Below are 4596 nucleotides of genomic sequence, written 5' to 3'. Positions count from 1 at the left end.
AAATTTCAGAAGCCCGATGGATAGCTTTTAGCATAAGTATATCCCACAAAATATTCGGGGCATACCTACACAGAAGCATCGCTGTTTGATAACATCCGGTGTTTTTACCCAGCAACTTCACAGGACACTCGGAGAAGGGTCTACACGGGCCTGGGGCTTTACCAGGGCCGGAGGGGAACCCACATCCCACCCACTTGCACCATCTGGGGGTCTGGGGCTGGGTCCTCACCCCAAACACGAGCGGCCACCCGCTGGGAGCCCTCGGGCAAGTGCCTCATTTCACCATGAGCAAGATGGGCAGGTCAGCAAGAATTCACCTTCTCTTACTTCCGGATTTCATGTGGGGCCTTTAGGGATGGCCCCTGGGGAGCGTCCAGTGGGTTCAGTCCCTGGTGAACTCAGGGGGAGTCCACAGCAAACTGCCCCCACCCCCCCTTGGGTGACTCTGCTACCCAGCCAGCCTCCCTCCAGGACACCAGGCAGGTGACCCTCCCTCGGGCCCAGAGCAACCCGCCGGCCCAGTGCGTCGCTCTGTGGAGCAGAGCTGAGGACAGGCCAGGACCGGGGCTGAAGGCAGGGTTCTCGCAGCAGTGACCCCTAGGCCGACCACGCCTTTATTCCGCACACGCTACGGGATGCCCTTCGGTTCAACGGCAAAGGAGGCACTCTTTGGCCTCGAGTCCTGGACACCCCTGCAGCAGGCACCCCGAGAAGCAGCCCCGGTAAAGGCCACCAACAAACCCGGGTCCTGGGACGGAGCTGCTGTCCCCTGGGACTTTCCCGCCTGGTCCTCTCAACCCCGTGAAGACCGGATTCCACAAACCTTCCCACACTTGTCACTCTTGCTGAGTCCCCTGGAGGATGTGCTGCCTCCCGCTCTCCATCCGGAGCAGACCGGCTGCTCCCGTCTGGGGAAGCAGATGTGTCTGGTGAATGCAGATTCCTGGGCCTGCCCAGTCCTTTGATTCAGACCAGGGAGGTAGTCCCAGGAACCTGCATTTTTACCCCAGGTGGTTCGGATTCACACTAAAGCGTGTGAGGCCCCCCCTGGGGGTAAGGAGCCCAGTGGCCCTTGGCTCTAAGCCCACGTGGACCAGGAGCTTGTAAACCCGAGGGAAGGAGGCCCCACGTGGCCTGGCGATGGGCAGGAGACAGGAGTGGGACCCAGCTGCCTTCTGGGGAGGCTCCTGTGTGTCCAGAGCTGAGCGGCTGGTGGGGCGGAGGCCGAGAGCTGGGTCCAGAAGCAACTGTGCGGCCGAGCAACGGACACAGGCAGACAGGCCGGACACAGCCGTCCTCTCGCTCACACTCAGGGCGACCGGCCCAAACCACCCAGAGCCTTTGGCCTCCATATCTTCAGCTACAAAACAGGGTGCGGATGGCCTCCTGCGCACGGGAGTCGGGGAGTCGGGGAGCCGGAGGGTCCTTCTCATGCCAGGTCACACAGCTCACCCAGGCACCCTGACGGAGGTGCCTCTCTGCTGAGGGTCCTAGTCACCGAGCTCCTCTGCCCGCACCTGCTCTGCTGCCAAAGTGCAGGGTCCTTCCAGCCACCCTCCAGGGTCTGCGTCTGTAACAAGGGGTTCGCCCCAACTCATCAGCCCGCAGGTGCAGGGACGCTGGCCTCTGGCCCGCAGGGTGGGCCCCACCCCCCCACCCCCCCTACCCCCCCCGCACCCCCCCCCGCACCTCTCCCGCGGACTGCCCCCCACTCCGCAGCTACGGGCCAGGGCTCCAGACCGAAAGCCTCGGGGAAACGAAGAACTGCCTGAACCAGCAATGTTTCACTTTTTCTAACGATTAGACCTTTTCTGAGCTTCCCGGTGCAGCCGGGGGGTGCGGGGGTGTCCAGAGCAGCAGAGACGTGCCACCCCGGCCGGCCCACAGCGCCCGAGCCAGCGCCTGCCTGGGGGCGCCCGCGCCGGAGACACACCCACGTGCACAGACGCAGGCCTGTGGGCGCACCGGGGCACCTGCGTGCGGAGTGAGCGCGCACACCTGCGCACGGGAGCACGCGCGTTCACACTCGCTCACCGCGCACGCGTGCACCCACACGTGCACACGCAATGCACACGTGCTCACACCCGCTGCACACGTGCTTACACTCGCTCACCGCGCACGCGTGCACCCACACGTGCACACGCAATGCACACGTGCTCACACCCGCTGCACACGTGCTCACACTCGCTCACCGCGCACGCGTGCACCCACACGTGCACACGCAATGCACACGTGCTCACACCCGCTGCACAGGTGCTCACACCCGCCGCACACGTGCTCACAGTCGCTGCCCACACGTGCACCCCCACATTTGCAGCCACACGTGCGCACGCGGGTTCACTGACCGCACACGTGCGCACGCACCCCGCACGCGTACACGCCCGAGACGCGGGGCAGGGGCCTGGGGACAGGGAGGCCGGGAGCACCGGGGCTTGAATCTTCAAGCCCCGAGGAAAGGGCGGGTCGGAGACTAGGAGGCCCGCGGGGCGCAGAGCGCCCGCTCCGAGGCTCGAACCCGCGGCCCCCGGACGGTACACCGCGGCCACGGAGCACGCGCTAAGCCGCGCAAAGAGGGCTCCGAGCATGCGCAGGCCGCTCGCCCGCTCCCTCCCGCCCCTGCCCCCGCCTCCAGAACCCACAGTTCCAAGCGCTGGCCTGCGTCCGGAAGTCCGTGGAGCTGGTCTCCGTTCCGCGTCCTCTGATTCGCTCTAAACCACTGCCATTTCCGCAGGAAGTTCCGCGCCTCTGCCCGACCGTCCGCGAGGCGTGTCGCTGCCGGAAGCGCGCGCGAGTCCTATTTTGTTTCCGGGGGAATCTCGTTTCCTGGAGGACGCTGGGGACGTCCGCGTGTTCCTCCCAGCCTCTGATTGGCTAGTTTTATGAATACATTAGGGCCGGGAATGGCGAGTTTTTCCACGCGTGGTCACAACCGCGGGGATGGGGGCGATCGTGTGCGAACCGTGGCGCCTCCGCGCCGCGGGCAGGTGTCCGGAGGGGTGCCTCCTGCCGGCAGGCCCAGCCCCGCGGCCACCGCAGTCGCCGCAAGCGAAAGGCGGCGCGGGTCCGGCAGTATAAAAGGCGCGCGCGCCGCGGCAGCGGGCAGCGTGTTGTATGAAAGGAGAGAAGGTTAGCACTCCCCTTGACAAGGATGGAAGAGGCCCTCGGGCCTGACAACACGCATACGGTTAAGGCATTGCCACCTACTTCGTGGCATCTAACCAACGTTTTTGGGGCCCGGGGCGGGGGGCGGGCCGGCAGGAGATGGGGGGGGTCCCAGCCGCGGGGGAGGGGGTCGGCCCGCGGGGGGCCGGGGCCGCCGCGACCCCTGCTCGCCCCGCGCTCCCCCGTGGCCCCCCACCCCGAGGCCCTGCTGGGAGCACGAGGGGGTCCCCGACCCGGCGCCCCGCAGCCGCCGCGCAGGGAGCCCGGTCACCCGAGCACCGGCGGCCGCTGTCCCGGGGCAGGAGCTACGACCTTCGCGGTGCGTCTGGGGGTCGGCGGGGCGCGGGTGCTCCCGGGGCGCACGCAGCCCCCGGCCCCGGCTGCCCGCTCTGCCCCGCCTGCGCCCCGGCAGGGTCCGGCGGCCGCGCCTGCCCTCCCCCTGCGGGCCCTGCCCGAGCCCCGGCGAGGCCCTCGCGCCCGTGCCGGCCCGGGGCGCACAGCCGCCGCCCGCTCGGAGCAGGACCGCGGGCCGCAGGGACCCCCGTGGCGGCCGCACGGGGCCGTGTCCCCGCCGGCCCTCCCGGTGCGGGGACCCGGGGCCGCCCGGGTCCGCCCGGGTCCGCAGCCCCGACCCGGGAGCCGCGGGACACGGGGCTTCCGGCCGCGCCGCGGGAGGGAACCGGCCCGGCCCGCGGGTTCCGGAGCTCGGCCGAGACCCCTGTGGACCCCCGCGCGGAGCCCGGGCGCGCGTGCACGCGCAAACACGCGCCGCGCGTGCCCGGGGTCGCGGGGGCACGTGCACGCGTCCGCGGACACGGAGCTGCCGGGAGGAGCGCGGCGTCGGGGCGTCCGGTGCCGACCGAAGGACGGAGGCGTGCCGGGGGCCTCCAGCGAGGCAGGACACGGGACCCGCCGTGGAGCCGGACCGGTGCGGACTGGCTGAGCGGAGCCCGCGGGCGCCCCAGAGCCGCTCGACCTCGGGGCTGGGAGTCGCGTTGACCTCGGCTGTCAGGGCCGCCTGCGCGGGTCGCTGGTCGGCCTCGCGCGGGCCAGGATCGCGGGGTGCGGACTGCGCGCCCCCCCGGGCCCTGCGCCCAGTGGGCGCCTGCGTGCGAGTCTCCCCTCTGCCCGCGTCCACGCTCGCTCTCTCGGAGTGACCGGCAGAGACAGCAGGACTGCGCGCGAGCTTCCAACGGTGCCCACTGGGGTTCCTCCTCGGGGTGACCACACGGAAGACCGTCCCCCAACGCCGGCCGTCGCGGACCGGGGCTCTGCGCTCCTCCCTGTGTGTGACCCGGTCAACAACGAGCACAAGCAGTGACTTTCTCAGCAAGAAACCCCAGCTTTCCCAGGCGGTGACCCGCCCTCCCCCGACCTCGGAAACAGCCGCACATTCAACATTCGGGAAGGGGAGAAAGTCTTACTGGACAAATG

General features: G+C 69.3%; 1 non-coding gene across 1 annotated transcript; it reads left to right on the top strand.

The window, feature by feature from the left end:
- Positions 1 to 3104: 3104 nt before the first annotated feature.
- On the top strand, positions 3105 to 3230 carry LOC123392843. The gene has a single exon (XR_006607524.1). It is a non-coding gene; the product is annotated as a U6atac minor spliceosomal RNA (small nuclear RNA).
- Positions 3231 to 4596: the final 1366 nt, after the last annotated feature.

Source organism: Mustela putorius, unplaced genomic scaffold (assembly GCF_011764305.1).
Source record: "Mustela putorius furo isolate JIRA1106 unplaced genomic scaffold, ASM1176430v1.1 tig00000596_pilon_pilon_pilon, whole genome shotgun sequence".
In the NCBI taxonomy this organism is placed as follows: Eukaryota; Metazoa; Chordata; class Mammalia; order Carnivora; family Mustelidae; genus Mustela; species Mustela putorius.
Note: the sequence above shows the minus strand (reverse complement) of the source record. Positions and strands in the feature narration are given on the sequence as shown.